At 38.5% G+C, this 17,821-nt stretch overlaps 1 long non-coding RNA gene across 2 annotated transcripts in view; it reads right to left on the reverse strand.

Moving 5' to 3' along the window:
* Window positions 1-367: 367 nt before the first annotated feature.
* Window positions 368-17,821, reverse strand: part of LOC309543353 — a 75,276-nt gene continuing 57,822 nt past the window's right edge. For both annotated transcript variants that reach the window (XR_014224782.1, XR_014224783.1), the window contains one exon: window positions 368-817. This is a non-coding gene — a long non-coding RNA (uncharacterized lncRNA). The remainder of the gene's footprint in view (window positions 818-17,821) is intronic.

Here is a 17,821-nt window from a genome sequence, read left to right on the forward strand (position 1 = left end):
ATCACTCAGTTATCTGAGATTAACCTCTTGTTGGCCATCACCTATAATTCAACAAGGTAATTTCAACTGGCTGTACGTGAGACATTTGTTAACCAAGGCTGCCGATTAAAATTCTTCCATGCAGTTTGGTCCTCCGCGGCGGTGTCTCGATGGATATAGATGTTTTTGTCTGGTCTGCTGAGAGAGACAGCTATTCACACTGTCCTACACATTATCCCTAATTGGCGAGCCAACCAAATGCAGCTTGCACCCTGTTTAACTCATCCATATTAATCGTTGAAAATATGAATCACTCTGAAATGAATCACATCGCATGTGGAGTGCTAACTTTTTGTATTTTATTATTTCTCAAACAGATCTCCTTCCTTAGCCATCCATTCCCTCCCCTTAAAAAACACAAAAGCAATTAACAAATAACCTGTTTTAACCCTGGACATCTGCCTGCTAGATTTTAGGCCTAATTTCCCCTTTTTTGTCCTCGTCAAGAGCTTGTGAATAGTGTCAGGTCCGGATTTAAGGCAGAGTTCCCAGCTCAGGCTGTGCAAGTTGTCTTTAGCTTTTATTCCCAGAACAAAGGCACTAACAGGTTGGACAAAGAAGTTTTTTCTGTTCCAGAGGAGAGAAACTCATGTTTAGACCCCAGGCAACCAACTTGGGCTTGTTTGGCTCCCATTCTCTTTCCATAGAAGGGCGCATGGAGTCTTGTTGAAGAATGTGTGTATTCTCCTAGTGTCCTATTCAGAGGTCCCCCTGGGAAGTCACACCTTGGGCTGTCATCAGCTGCAGATATGCCGACCACTTGAGACTGTCCCAAGACCTGGGTGAAATGAGAAACAATACGCTGAAAAAACTCCTAATTAAACAAGGCATGGGGGGTGACTTTGTTTTAATGTCTCTTAATAGGCATAATCTTACTGTATAGCTAAATAAATACATGTGGGGTGTTCAGCTCAGGCCAATATTTACAAAAGAATACTTAATGTAATGAAAACCTAATCACTAAAATTTCATATGAGCTTTGAATGTGTTACCGTGTATGTATATATATATATATATATATATATATATATATATATATATATAATTTTATTTAAAGTTGCAGGTTTTTTGAAAATATATATCATATTATATATCTAGAAATATTCACAAAAATTTCCAATAAGCTTTTTATGTGTTAAATACATATGTGTGTGTGTTTTAATGTGTGCTTGTACATATACATTATATATATATATATATATATATATATATATATATATATATATATATATATATATATATATATATATATATATTATTTTATTTATTATATATAATAATTTTATTTAAAGCTGCATATTCAAAAAACATATATTGTACAATCATATATATATATATATATGCTCCTAATGTAATGAAAACCTATTCACTAACATTTCATATAACATTTAATGTGTTACATATATATATATATATATATATATATATATATATATATATATATATATATTCACACACCCATGTATATGCGTGCATGTTTTAATGTGTGTCTGTGTTTATTTATATATATATATATATATATATACTCACACACACATATATATATATATATATATATATATATATATATATATATGTATATGTTAATAAAAAATATTTTAAAGCTGCAGATATAGCAGTATTGAAAAAAAAATATATATATATATATAAACACATATACATGTGTGTGTAAATATATATATATATATATATATATATGTAACACATTAAATAAAATAAATGTTTATATAAAATATTTTAAAGCTGCAGATAAAGCATATATATATATATATATATATATATATATATATATATATATATTTATTTTATTTATTTTATTTGTAATTTTCAGCTTTAAATAAAATAAAACCTAGTGATCCTGCTATACAGATCCTTATCCAAGTTCTTCCTATTACAGTGTGACAACAGTCTGTAGCTCTCTTACTTGTGTTTCTGCATTGTAACCCTATTACATAGACCTTTGATGGAGACGACACACATAGGCTGTTGTCACCGACAGGAAACTCACTCTGGGATATAGCCTACAGCTATTTCTAGAGTGATTATAGATAGGAAGTGGGTGTAAAGAAACTGCAGGAGATCAACTGTACTGAGATGAGAAAAAAAAAAGAATAAAAGGTGAAAAAGTAAAATTTTTTTAAAAAAATGGCAATTGTATATGGTACACAGTGGTTTGACAAACAAAATATTCTTTACTTATGGTATACATCTAGTTGGTGGTGGACCTTTCCCAATGCTGATCAAATTGAAGATATTGTAGATTTACTTTAAGATGCTCATAGACATAACAAATTTACATTCAATTTTATGAAGAGGCAGCTTTTGGCAATGATTGCAAAACTGTAACAAAAAAAAACAAAAAAAAAAAAAACAATATTCACAATTTGAAAAATGTTCCTTGTTCATCATTCTGATCATTTATGATAGTGGTGTGGCTAATTTCATACAGATGTCACAGAGGGGTTGATTTACTAAAACTGGAGAGTCCAAAATCTGGTGCAGCTGTGCATGGTAGCCAATCAGCATCTAACTTCAGCTTGTTCAATTAAAGCTTTGACAAAAGAACTTGGAAGCTGATTGGTTTCTATGCTGAGCTGCATCAGATTTTGCCCACTCCAGTTTTAGTAAATCAACCCCAGAGATCTCAAAGCCCCAGCAGAATTTATTTAGAAAAGATGTGTTTGATTTTCTAATAGTTAATGAGGTCAAATCAACAATTGTTTTCCCCCGTAGTGACAAGGAAAATCAAAGAAAAAGGAATGGGATATTTTTTTTCAGACATTTGAAATTCTAACTATGAACGGTTTTTGTGCAGTAAGAATTATACTTATGGTAATGTGCGTGTGCACCCCAAAATCCAAAGTAAAGACCATTGGTATGGTAATCAAACAAACATTTTTCAAGGTTTTGTTGAGTCTATAATGGTACTGTTGAATGCTCTGACATCTTTTTTTCTAATTTTCATACAAACGTTCAAACAAAATTCTATTGGTGTATGGCCAGCTCTCTGCAGTCATTAACAGTGATGACATCTATCATTATAGATCAATTAAAGAGAATGGCTTTCTGTAGAGCCAAAGTTATGCCTCGTACACACGCATCGATTATTGCCCGGGAATTTTCGGCCAACGTCCGATCGGGCGATTTTCGGCTTGTTAGTACAATGCTTTCGACAACCGACTCCGACTTTTCGGCCGAATAAAATCTGGTGTGCAGGCTATAAAATTTTTGTTGGCCGTCAACACAACGGCCAATTTTTCGTCAGTCAGTACAGATTTCGGCAGACAAAAATCTGATGAGCAAGACTGGGCATGCTCAGAGAAGAAAAAACACGCGGAAAGTAATCCACGACACATGACATCACTTCTGAAGTTGGTTTTTGTTGGCCGAGAAAATTCGTGTGCAGTCTAGGCACATTCCAACCAACAAAACACCACTCTGGACAAAAGTCGGCCGATCGGTCGGCCGATAATCGTTGCGTGTGTACGAGGCATTAGTCTTAAGTCTGATTTCTGCCAGTCTGATTTACTGGTCATTCTGTGCACACAAAACTATGTAATAAATTTCATAATATCTTGGGTGTATCAGCCTGTTTACACACATTCTTCTTTGTGGTTAATTTACTAAAAAGTTGAATATTCCCATTAAATAATGTAAAGCTAGAAAAGAAAACCTGAACAGCCAATTATATGTAGGAGTGAACAAAAAAGAGAATATTTGTTTGCACAAGATTTCAGTGAACACATCATCATCTGAATTTTCCCATTTCAAAGTAAATATTCTTTTAGTAAATACACCTTTACAAGTCCATGCTCCTATTACTTATCACTATTATCAGCTTGTTAAATACAGGACTTTAATCTCCAAGTCTACAGCAGAAAGATACATTGGGGGGGTTCTAAAACTGGTGCACACAGAATCTAGTGCAGCTCTTCATAGAAACCAATCCGGGTTTCATTGCCAAAGCTAAATTGAAGCTGAATTTAGAAGCTGATTGGCTACCATGCACAACTGTGCCAGATGTTGCACTGTCCAGTTATTGTATATCAACCCCATTGAGTAGAGGCTGTCCACTTTGCTAGATGAACCACATATGTTACTCTGTGCCTTTATTAAATCCAAACTCTCAGAATATGAGTTGTAAATGCTGATATTTGTCATGATACTGGCTATATTTAATCAAAATGACTGCACCCATAGTGAATTTCCATATTTTCTGGGTAATTTGGTACAGTGCTTCAATGCTGATATTCTGACTCGTGGTACCCAAATAATTCACTGCTTGACAAATAAATCTTAATATGTAGGGATGAGTAGTGAAATCAAAAACACAATTGATTTGGCTTTTGCCAAACTCTCACCTCCAGTGGACTCCATAACACTTCGCTGAAAATGTCCTGAGTATAAATAAATACAGCTAGTCAGATAGGCAACCCTGAGATCTTTGGTTGGGTGAAATGCATTGGAATCAAGGGGAAGAGTTCCATGTTCATAGGATAAGTAGATAGAGATTGCCTTTAATAGCTGGTATTCATGTACAACAAACAAATGATGTCTATTAGTTGGGTGGGATAGATCTCTGTCTCTCTTTCCTTTTTTTCTCTCTTTCTCTTTCTCTCTCTCTCTCTCTCTCTCTCTCTATATATATATATATATATATATATATATATATATATATACACTATATTGTCAAAGGTATTGGGTACTGGGACGCCTGCCTTTACACGCACATGAACTTTAATGACATCCCAGTGAAACTGTTATAGCTGCAAAGGGTGGGCAACCTCATTATTGAACCCTACGGACTAAGACTATGTAAATAAACATAAACCCCCGGTATGGGTGGGACTTTAAAGGCAACCAAAGATCAATAGTAATAAAATCTTGTTTTTTTTAATCAAATAAAAATAAAATATAGGGAAACAATGAAGTATTTGACAAAAATACATCACAAAATTGTGTAAGTGTATGGACAATAAAATAGTTTCACGGCTTAGAATAGATGATCATCAGAATGCATGGAACATCAATATAACAATTTCTCCAAATGGTCTGACGCGTTTCGGGTGAAACTTTTCCTCAGGGGTATAATAAATGGAGCTATGGATATTCCTACACTGTGTTAATTGAAAACAACATTGTTTCAATTGTATAACAAATATATTACATCTATATATAACATAATTATTGCAATATAGTTGGTTGCATACCAATCAAGACATTCCTGGTGATCATCACCTGTGTGAATAAAAACCAAAATCCAAGGAAAAGGGGGAGAAAAAAGGATGTGGTTGTCTCTGCCGCACCACACGCATCCTAATGGGGATGCCAGTGTCACCAGGCCCTTGTTAGTATCGCACGGAGGTTCTCACTATAGAGTGGGCCAAAATATCACTGCGTCCCAGAGAGAAGCCTTTCTAAAAGACATCAATACATATATGATGTATTAGAGCTTATTTGACAATATAACTAAGAAGGGGATCATTTAGGATGACAGAAGCTAACTATACAAATGGATTATTAGGTCCTTTCATAATAAAAAAACATATCTAAATTGGAACAATGAATAGAAATTATCGATACCTGTGTATTAGACTATAGGGATATTACATTGATTGCTCCTTCAGTGTACCAATTGTTGCTAATGGAGAGTCCAAAAGGTCCCCAAGCAAAATGTTCCTGAAGATAATGTCTAGGGGGGGAGGGTAGATATCGATTTTAGAGTTAGTATGTCCCAATAAAAGAGAGGCCCTTTCATAAAGATTCTTCCCAAAACAAAGAGAATTCTGTGCGGGTATATATAAGCATACCTAGAATTGATGTGTGATCGGTATGTGTGATTGCGGCCTTTGCAAATAAACTGGCCAGTTTGCTGGTTTAAAAAGGATGTCAGACGCCCGCGCAAACCCCATGTCAACAGGCGACTGCGTATGTGCTGGATATGGCCAATAGGACCATCTGGCTCTGTGGCGCAAACTTCTCAGACGGAACCACTGCAGAATGGGGCACCAAACGGAGGACATTCAAACCCCCCCACCCCACCCATGCCAGGAGAGAACTGAAGGGCCATGGTGCCAAAAAAACACCCCCGGGGATGCAGTGTGGTACAGAGAAATACAACAAAGACATGCATATATGGAGCAAAGAGATGGAAAATAAAGAAATGGATTATTTTTGTCTAGAAGCAAATATAGAAAGCCATACGAACCCATGAAGCATCAAAGATCATAGGAAGAAGACATAGCTAGTCAGAATAAAATAGTGATGAACAAATACAAAATTTACATTGTATTGTCACTTCAATATGTTGTATCATACATTAACCAAGCATAAAACAGTACCTAGATATAGTACAGAACATTACCTAGATATAATACAGCAATCCCATTGTTGTCTATAAATATTGGACTAATAACATTCTACCAAGAGTGCTAAGGAGATATATCAATGGTTATTTGGCATCATGGCCCTTCAGTTCTCACCTGGCCTGCAGGGGTAGGTTTCTGAATGTCCTCCGTTCAGTGCCTTGTTCTGCAGTGATTCCGCCTGAGCAGTTTGTCTGTTGCTACGTAACAGACATCCGCTCTCAGCCGTGAAATCACACTTCATGCCAGCGTCTGTGTAAGGCAGGACGCACCCCTGCATGACGTCGGGGCTCCAGAGCCAGTTGGTCCAAATGGCCATATCCCGCACATGCACGGTCCCCTGTTGACATGGCGCATCCTATTTAAACAGGCAAATTGGCCAGTTTATTTGCAAAGGCTGCCATCACACATACAGACCACACATCAGTTCTAGGTAATATATATACCTGCACAGAATTCTCTTTGATTTGGGGAGAATCTTTATGAAAGGGCCTCTCTTTTATTGGGACATACTAACTCTAAAATCAATATTTACCATCCCCTCTAGGCATTATCTTCAGGAGCATTTTGCTTGGGGACTTTTTGGACTCTCCATTAGCAACAATTGGTACACCGAAGCAGCAATCAATGTAATATCCCTATACTCTAATACACAGGTATCGATCATTTCTATTCATTGTTCCAATTTAGATATGTGTTTATTATGATAGGACCTTCAGATAGTTAGCTTCTGTCATTCCAATTAATCCCCTTCTTAGTTTTGTCAAATAAGCTCTGATAAATCATATGTATTGATGTCTGTAAGAAAGGCTTCTCTCTTGGACGCAGGGATATTTTGGCCCACTCTTTAGTGTGGACCTCCGTGAGATACTAACAAGGGCCTGGTGACACCGGCATCCCCATTAGGACGCGTGTGGTGCGACAGAGACAACCACATCCTTTTTTCTCCCCTTTTTCCTTGGCTTTTGGTTTTAATTCACACAGCTTATGATCACCAGGAATATCTTGATTGGTATGCAACCAACTATATTGCAATAATGATGTTATATATAGATGTAATATATCTGTTATATGATTGAAACAATGTTTTTTTTCTATTAACACAATGTAGGAATATCCATAGCTCCATTTATTATACCCCTGAGGAAAGGTTTCAACTGAAACGCGTCGGATCATAGCGTCAGATCATAAATCGTTATTGATGTTCCATGAATCCTGATAATCATCTATTCTAAGCTGTGAAACCAGGGCCGCTGATAGGGGGGGACCACCGGTCCTCTTGAAAACACGCAGGGGGCCCACACAGGGAGGGGGATTAGTGATGTACGACAATTGCAGAACTCTTCCTCCTGCAGCTGAAAGCTGGTCTCTCCCCCTCTCCCTGCTGCCAGCTTTTATCTGCTGAAAAAGAGACAGTCATCCCTCACTAGTCCCCCTCCCTGGGTGGACCCCCCCCCCCCCTCTCAGCACTGGCCCTAATTTTAGCTCTGCTCCTAAGTTTAGCTCTGTATTTTTGTTTCTCTCCCTCTGTCTCTTTGATTCCAGAGCTCCAACTGCCCAGCCTGTATATTTTTTCATCAAATCTTCATTTTTATTTGGGAGCGATAAAGCCAAAGTTAACACACCAAGCTCCCCATTACCACCTGAGACCTTGTAACACTAATGAGTCACATGACACCGGGGAGGGAAAATGGCTAATTTGGCCCAAATTGGACATTTTCACTTAGGGGTGTACTCACTTTTGTTGCCAGCGGTTTAGACATTAATGGCTGTGTGTTGAGTAGTGAGTTGTGTTGAGCAAAGTGTAATTTCTTCAGTGTTGTCACATGAAAAGATATAATAAAATATTTACAAAAATGTGAGGGGTGTACTCACTTTTGTGAGATACTGTATATATATATATATATATATATATATATATATATATATATATATATATATATATATATATATATATATATATATTATATATAATTATTAATCTTTTTTTTTTACATGCAAACAAAAGTAATGCTAAAAAATATTTTACACATATGTGCAACTAAAATTCTCTGCATAGAAACCAAGCAGCTTCCAGGTTTTTTTGGCAAAGCTTAATTGAACAAGCTGAACTTAGAAGCTGGTTGGCTACCATGCACAGCTGCACCAGATTTTTGCATCTCCACTTTTAGTAAATTAACCCCATAAGAACATACCTGATAGTAAATTACATGATAGATCCACATTAAACTGTTACCTTCCTCTCTAATACATAAACCCATAAAATATAAGCTGTTTGATAGCAAAATTATCGATATGCGCTTTCAAGCTCAGCAATGTACCATAATAAACATGTAGAGAGTAAAGAAAAATATCAAAGCAAAGCTAAAGAATTTTCTCTTTACAGACACGCATTGGCTAAGCTGCAAATTATTGCAAACCCAAAGCAGGCAAAAGGAGGATTAGCCAGTCAAACAGGTAAGTAAACCAACAAGCCCGTGTTTTACGCATATCATGGACGAGTTACTTCGTCATGAGCTCTATATATATATATAATCCTTTGCCATTCAGATAAAGGTAAGCTTAAAAATATTTCACATGCTGTCCTATGTGCAAACACTGGCTAACATATTGCTGTGGTGGAATTATTTTAGTCCTCATTTCGAGCAGTCTTTTTACATACTGTGAATTTACAGCATTTGCAAAAAAAATAATAGCTGCTCAAATTGTTAAACAGATTGAAGATCAAGTTATGCAATACTCAAAACATTCTGTGCATGGTGCATGGGTTCTATCATATCCTGCAGAATTCTAAAATCCAACATGAAATCCAATCATCTAGGATAGTGCAGATTTATACACGTACAAAAATTTACATTTGCTTATAAACTCACTAGACCAAATTCCTATTTTATCAGTAATATCTGTAGTGGATTTTTAGTAGACTTCTGTAAACCAAGCCTGGTTCTCTTGACACATGTAGCGAAGCAGCCTAGTACCTCTAGTGCATATTGGGTCAACTCAGAGAAGGGCAACTAAACTAATTAGGGGATTGGAGGACCTTAATTATGAAGAGCGTCTGCAATCACTTGATTTATTCTCCCTGGAGAAGAGACGCCTGAGGGGGGACATGATAGCAATTTTTAAATATCTCAATGGGGATCTCAGCTTAGAAAAAAAAGCCGTTCAGTTGAAGGGATTGCATGAGGACTCGAGGGCATACAATGCGATTAGAGGAGAAGCGCTTTAACCTCAGGCAACGTGGGGGGTTCTTTACTGTTAGGGCTACAAGATTGTGGAATTCTCTACCACAAGAGGTGGTTTCTGCGGGTAGTATGGTGGCTTTCAAAAGGCTCTTAGACGTACATCTCAAGGATCAGAACATTCAGGGGTATATGAGATGATTACAGCCACACACACCTACACAGGTTGAACTGGATGGACTATTGTCTTTATTCAACCTCACCTACTATGTAACTATGTAACTCCAGCTAGTGGTACATCCTTGATACACAGTAGTCGATTGTAAGCATTTTAGTTACAGCCTTTCCATCCCTGCCCTTGTTTGCTTGGTCAACAACTAAAAGTTTAAAAATGTTTATTTGCAAATATAGTTTATCATCAAAAAATCCATAAAAAATAGTGTTGGCTGGTGGAAAAATGTTAGTGTGAGACTGTCCTGACCATAAACAAGGGAATGTCTTTCCTCAGCTGGTAGAGAAGCAGTAGAAGTGCAAAGTCGGAATACAGATATTGAGAGATTAGGGGGTTTTGGGAGATTTTTTCCATCAAAAACCTTGCATAGTAAGGTTGTTAGTGAAGACAATGGGGTAGGTGTTGACCAGCGCTCCTTTGGGTGTCATGGAAGGGTAGGCAACCTATGAACATAGGATTGTATGCTTCATTTTGTAGCTACCCACCCTTGCTCCCTTGTCCCTGGAGACACACTCATTGGAAGAGGTCAGTAGGGACCAAGAAGTACCGAAATGAGTCTTCCAATAAAAATCCAGGGTGGCTGTATAGAATAATAGGTATCAAATATTTCACATGACCAAGTGAGATCTGGCCCCACAATTCACAATCACATCTCAGGTGCTGGTTCAGCACGTCTACACCAAAGCAATCAACTGAACAAACATTAGGAATGCCACACACCAAGATGCACAATAATCTTCTTCCTTTTTAAAAATATCCACCAGTAATGGGGTTCTATGCTGACATGTTTTATGCTGGGCACAGCGCTTCCTCAAAAAATAAATATGTGGGGAATAAATATTTTGTGCTTTACACCAAAAAAGGCCTGGCAACAAAAACTAAAATATACCTTCCCAAAAACCCTGATACATTAAACTCCAACCCATTTTTCATTTTTTTTTTTAATATATATATATATATATATATATATATATATATATATTCTTTCCATTTTTCATTTTAAAAATAAATGTCTATACTGTTTAACCACTTGCCAACCACTTACCACTTGCCAACCGCTCCACGCAGATTTACTGCAGCAGGACGGCTCGGCTGTGCAAAATCACGTAGATCTACGTGATTATGTGCCGCTCTCTCACTGTGATTAGACACGATGGGAGGCAGACCGCGGGAGGAGCGGGTTCGATCGCCGCCGGCCTCCTGCAATCTTCGGCAAAACTGACAGGAGAGCCATCTGGTATGTAAACAATGTGAGACGGCTCTCCTGTCAGAGAGGCAGGAAAAGATTGTATAATTCAGCTAAGCTGAAACACAGATCTCTCTCTGCCTCCTGTTAAATCTATCCCCAAAACAGTTAGAAATCACATATAGGGAAGACACTTAACCCCTTCCCTGCCAATGTCATTATTACAGTAACAGTGCATATTTTTAGCATTGATTACTGTAGTAATATCATTGCTCCCCCTAAAAGTGTCAAGAATGTCAGTTAGGGGTCCAATCTGTCTGCCGCAATGTCGCAGTCCCACTAAAAATAACAGATAGCTGCCATTACTAGTAAAAAAATAAAAATAAATAAAAATGACATAAATCTTTCTTTCCCCTAGTTTGTAGACGCGATAACTTTTGCGCAAACCAATTATTATGTGTTTTTTGTTTTTTTTATTTTACCAAAAATATGTAGCAAAATACAAATTGGCCTAAACTAGTAAAAAATTTGATTTTTAACAATTTTTTATTGGGGAATGTTTTATAGCAGAAAAGTAGAAAATATTGGTGCTTTTTCAAAGTTGATGTTCTTTTTTTAGAGCACAAAAACGAAAAATCACACAGGTGATCAAATACCACCAAAAGAAAGCTCTATTTGTGGGGAAAAAAGGACATCAATAGTATTTGGGTACAGCATCACACAACCACACAATTGTCAGTTAAAGCGAAGTTCCGGCCTCGGAAACTATTTTTCACTAAAAATACCCCCGGGACAGTCAGGGCTAGTACATTCCATAATGGATAGCCTCTGAACTCTCCCGGTCACACTTACCATTTAGAAGAAATACTTACCTTGAAAATTTCTTCTCCAGCGCTGCCATCTCAGGTGTGGGCAGCTGAAGCCAGCGCTATCCTCTTCTACGTCCTCTTCTGTGTCCTCTTCGGTCCCACAATGCACTGCACCGGCCCCGCTCGTCACTTCTGGGGCAGGCGCGTCATCCCTGCACAGCTTCTGGGCACGATGACGTTCAGCTCCCAGGAATCAATGCAAGGAGGAAGTGACGGCGCTGGCCACGGCTGCAGAGGGAAGAAGTGGAAGAAAGATAAGTATATTTTCTTCAATAACAAAGTAAGTAAAAAAAAAAGAAAATCGGGACTATCCATTTCTTTTAAAGGGGACACTGAGCAAGCGGATGGCAACGCAGTGCCAAATTGCAAAAAATTGCCCTGTCAAACCTTTCCTGGGGCTGAAGTGGTTAAAATCCAGTAATATACTGTCTCACCCTGCTCTGCTATTTTATATACAAAAAGTCCAGGCACTAAAAATCAAGACCCCCCCTGTGAAGGAAATAACCAGGAAGACACTGAATGACCAAATGAACCAATCCCTGTGCTGTCAGTCCCAAGCATAGGATGTGAATGCAAAGGAATTTAGCACCAGAAACGGACAGCGCACAGAAATGTCAATATGGTGTCAAGGAGAAGCAGCAGGCAGCGATCCTTAGTAAATGTCAGTTTATTAAACAAATAAAACCAGGTATTACAAGCATGTTACCACATAGGTCCGGATGGCGGTGAGGGCATTGAAGATGGACAAATGCCAATAGTCAAATCGGGATAATCCAGTGCTTTATCTCTTAGATATGTATGGATATGTGGATGGCCAGGAGAAAGGACCCACTGTGGTGCAGAAAGAGAATCCTAGCCGGGGGGGGGGGCCGCCGGCGCGCATAAAGGCCATTACACTGAAGCGCAGAGGGCAGTCCTGTGTCCGGAAACCTGCTCTGCACATGATGCTCAATTGCTCCCCATTTTTAGGCACTGCTGAAGAGGCCAATCTCATGACAGCCTTAAAGCAGAATTAAACCCTCCTGTTCTTTACAGTCCAGGAAGCTGCTTCTGTTTGATCTGCAACTGCCAGGGTGTTGCTCATGTGATAAGTTATGTCACCAGCCTTTTGATGGTTTTACAATTTGGTTAAGGTCACAAGCAAATGGGACAGTTAACAATCCCGGCATTCTGGGAATATATCTATTTTTTTTAAACCGTTAAATCGATGGGTTTAGTTCTGCTTCATGATTTACATCTGTTCAGGGGCTCTGGGCTTCAGCAAAATGGCAGCCTCCAGCAAGAAGAAACAAGGTGACAGTTACAGCATACACTCATTTTGGTAACAAAATGATCAATGTGGAATGTGTATGTTCCTTGCTAAAGAACATTCTTTTTTATCAAAACAATTGTTATTCGTTTGTAATCAAAAAAATTTGTTATGGGTAAAGTTCTGCTTTAATAAAGCCTATTTTTTTCAAGTAGTAATGAATGAGACTGAGGTGCTTTCGCTGTATTAATCGTAAGATAACTAACACATTCAAAATACATGATGCAAACTTAAAGGTATCTCCAGGGATTTCTTTCCATGCGTCCTCAAAGTCACTTAAAGGGGCCCTCTTCCTGCTGTACAATATTCTATCAAACAATATAGCTTTGTCCAAGGCACTGCCCAGCTTTTCATGACATTTTTGACACTAGCTTGCCTATTAGTCTTGGAAATAACCAGAAATCATCAGTAGGATTTGTCCCCTATAGAATTTAAAGGGATTCACTGCTAAGTTCAGGTTTAGCAAATTTTACGCAGCATTCAATGAACACCCCTTGAATCGAACTTGGGAGAATTTACTCATCTCTAATGGTAATGTTTCTCATCTAACCTAATTACTTTCAAGCACACCTGTCATGACAGACATTTGTGTGCTGCCCTTGCTACTTCACTGCTCACAATGGATTGTATCACAAACCGTTTTCATGGTATTTTTAAAGGGTAACTCCACTTTTGTGGGGTAAATAATAGCAAATAAATAATAATATAGCGTATACAATTGCGATGCAAGTCATATTGAAATTGAATGTTATTAAAAATGACCTTTTCTTTTCAATCTGCAGCTGTTGTAATTTTCTGAAAATGCAATGCAATATGGCTACCTGGAGCTGTTCTGTACACAGAATGTATGCTGACCACACCCCAGAAACATCATTTCCTGCTTGTGTGATTGGCTCACTGATTTTCCCAGAAGTCTGCACTAAGATACAAGTCAGATTTCTGGCATCCCCTGCAACAAAAATTTCATTTTTGTAGAGATACTCCCAATAGGAAGATGTTTAAAGGAATGCAGGCCTAGCAGATTTCCTCTTTAGAACTCTGCGGGTGCACAGCTGATTGATAATTATAGATTCACTTTCCCACATGGATACAGACAAACACACAGGGATTTCTTCAGAATAACAAAAGGTAGGAATCTGCAACAAAGTTTGTAAAAATCCTTGCAATGTACAGAGATCACCCAGAGGGGAATGTTTTTTTCTCAACAAAAGTGGAGTTGCGCTTTAACCACTTCAGCCCCGGAAGATTTTACCCCCTACCTGACCAGGCCCTATTTTGCGATTCGGCACTGCGTTAATTTAACAGACAATTGCGTGGTCGTGCAACGCTGCACCAAAACAAAATGTATGTCCTTTTCCCCACAAATAGAGCTTTCTTTTGGTGGTATGTAATGTACATAGATCATCCAGAGGGGAATGTTTTTTTCTCAACAAAAGTGGAGTTACGCTTTAATAATAATAAAATATCCTATTTAACCTTTTTGTATTCTGTTTGCACCGTAGTGCTGACGATCTTCTGCAACCTCTTTGCGGCCATTTTCTGTTTATATGCACTCCAGTGATGGCTGCATGGCATTTCTCAGGGCCACTTGTAGTCTCCATCAGAATCTAATCTGACAGCACAGGAGCACATTTGGAACAGAGGGATAGAGAGTTGTCAACATACAGTGCATCTGGAAAGTATTAAAATCGCTTGACTTGCTCTACATTTTGTTATGTTACAGCCTTATTCCAAAATGGATTCAATTAATTATTTTCCTCAAAATGCTACAAACAATACCCCATTATGTTCGTGAATGAAGTTTATTTGAAATCTTTTCAAATTTTTTAAAAATGAAAAAAAACAAATGTACGTAAGTATTCAAAGCACTTTTGGCACCAATTACAGCCTCAAGTATTTTTGAATATTATTCTACAAGCTTGGGGCACCTATGTTTGGGCAGTTTCTCCTATTCTTCTTTGCAGGACTTCTGAAGCTCCATCAGGTTGGATGGGGGACCGTCAGTGCCCAGCCATTTTCAGATCTCTCCAGGCTGGCTGGGCCATTCAAGGACATTCACAGAGTTGTCCCATAACCACTCCTTTGTTATCTTGGCTGTGTGCTTAGGGTAGTTGTCCTGTTGGAAGATAAACCTTTGCCCCAGTCTGAGATCCAAAGTGCTCTGGAGCAGGTTTTCATCAAGGATGCCTCTGTACATTGCTGCATTCATCTTTCCCTCAAACCTGACTAGTCTCCCAGCTCTTGCCGCTGAAAAACATCCCCACAGCATGATGCTGTCACCACCATGCTTCACTGTAGGGGTGGTATTGGCCAGGTGATGAGTGGTACCTGGTGTCCGTCAGACATGACGCTTGCTATTCAAGCCAGAGAGTTCAATATTTGTTTAATCAGACCAGAGAATTTTGTTCCTCATGGTCTGAGAGTCCTTCAGGTGCCTTTTGGCAAACTCCAAGCCGACTGTCATGTGCCTTTTACTGAGGAGTGGCTTCCGTTTGGCCACTTTACCATACAGGTCTGATTGGTGGAGTTCTGCAGAGATAGTTGTTCTTCTTCAAGGTTCTCCTCTCTCCACAGAGAAACTCTGGAGCTCTGTCCGAGTGACCATCAGGTATTTGGTCACCTCCCTGACTAAGGCCCTTCTCCCCGATTGCTCAGCTGCTTTAAGAAAAGTCCTGGTGGTTCCAAACTTCTTCTATTCATGGATGATGGGGGCCACTGTGCTCAATAGGACCTTCAATGCAGCAGAAATGTTTCCGTACCCTTCCCCAGTGCCAGGATACAATGCTGTCTGGGAGTTCTACAGACTACAGAGGTCTACAGACAATTCCTTCATGGCTTGGTCTGTGCTTTGACATGCATTGTTAACTGTGAGACTTTATATAGACAGGTGTGTGCCTATCCAAACCATGTCCAATGAACTGCATTTACCACAGGTGGTCTCCAATCAAGTTGTAGAAACATCTCAAGGATGATAAGTGGAAACATGATGCACCTGAGCTCAATTTTGAGTGTCATGGCACAGACTGTAAATACTTATGTACCTGTGATTTTTTATTTTTAATAAATTTGCAAAGATTTGAAACAAACTTCTTTCACATTGTCATTATGGGTTATTGTTTGTAGAATCTTGAGGAAAATAATGAATTTAATCCATTTTGAAAAAAGACTGTAACATAACAAAAATGTGGCAAAAGTCAGGCGCTTTGAATACTTTCTGAATGCATTGTATACCAGGAAGCTTCGTGGCAAGATTACTAGGTGATTATTTGGTGTGTGTGTGTCACCCGTGCAAAGGTGGATTAAGGGCTCTTTCACACGGTCCGCCTCCGTAGGCGGATCCGTGCTGCTCAGCGGGGATCAATCCGCGATCCCCGCTGAGCCGGCAGATGACAGCTCCGTCTCCGCTTGCAGTGCGGAGAGGGAGGTGTCACAGCCCCCGCTGCCCTCTATGGGGAATCGAATGAGAGCGGACCACCTGTCCGCTCTCATCCGATCCCATCTGATCTGATCGCCAGGACGGATGGAAAATAGGGTTTCCATCCGTCCAGATTTCATGGACAGGATCGGATGCGGATGGCAGCGGGTGTCAGCGGACATGTCACCGCTGACATCCGCTGCTCCATAGGGCTGAATGGGGCACGTGTGAAAGAGCCCTAAGTGACCAAAGTAAATATGAAAATAAAATGAAAATTCGAACGTATGGGTTGAAGCAGCTTAATGGTTATTACCATATTTGGTTCATATTATTGCTTGTCACTAAGATATTGCAAACACTGTAGCACTTTAATTAATTTAAACTTTGCACACATTATTGATAAAGGGTAGTGCAGGATCAGCCTTTTGCATCAATTGTTTTATTGAAATATTGAGAATGTTTGAAAAATTTAAATAACCTCTTCAAATTTTTTTAAAAAATTTTAGTGATTAGGCTCACATTTAAGCGATGAATGTCTGCGGAGTTGGTGTACATCTATAAAGAAACCAAACTATTCATTTCTGACCCTTCCAGCTATCTTATCCCTCAAACACAGCAATTCTTAGTGGTCTCTGCAGAAAACATATACCCAGGAGTTCAGGGCTCCCTCCTGTGGTAGAGCGGTGTAACACCCACAGTAAAGTAAGTTTCCTTCTCATATTCCCCTTACCATGTCTGCAATACTTTCATCTCATAATATCCTAAACTTTAAAATAGACTGAGAAAATGCATACATGGAGTGCAGAAATGTGTTTTCACTGTTGATGTGTTTTTCTTTTTTTTTTCACTTAGTCAGGTGAATCTGCATTTACTCTAAACACCCAACCATCTGCTGAGGATGAAAGAAAATAAAAATGCTTTATTTTCACATAATCATATGTTTGAAGAAAATATAAGTTCAGTGATTTTAAGGATGACAATACTTTTTTACTTTATAACCCAAATATTGCACCAGTGCTATTTCCAGCATAACAAATTGTAGATTTGGCTTGTGTTGTGCGCATGAAATAGACCTATAAGCATCTATAATATTTTGACAACTACTTTATTATTAGTTGAAATAAAAGTATCAAGGTAATTTAGCTTGGTGTAAGGATATTTCCTATATGACATATAATAAGATCCAAAAAGTTAAATAACCACACTTGAAAAGGTGATATACTA

Source organism: Pelophylax lessonae, assembly GCF_965119305.1.
Source record: "Pelophylax lessonae genome assembly, chromosome: 13".
Classification (NCBI taxonomy): domain Eukaryota; kingdom Metazoa; phylum Chordata; class Amphibia; order Anura; family Ranidae; genus Pelophylax; species Pelophylax lessonae.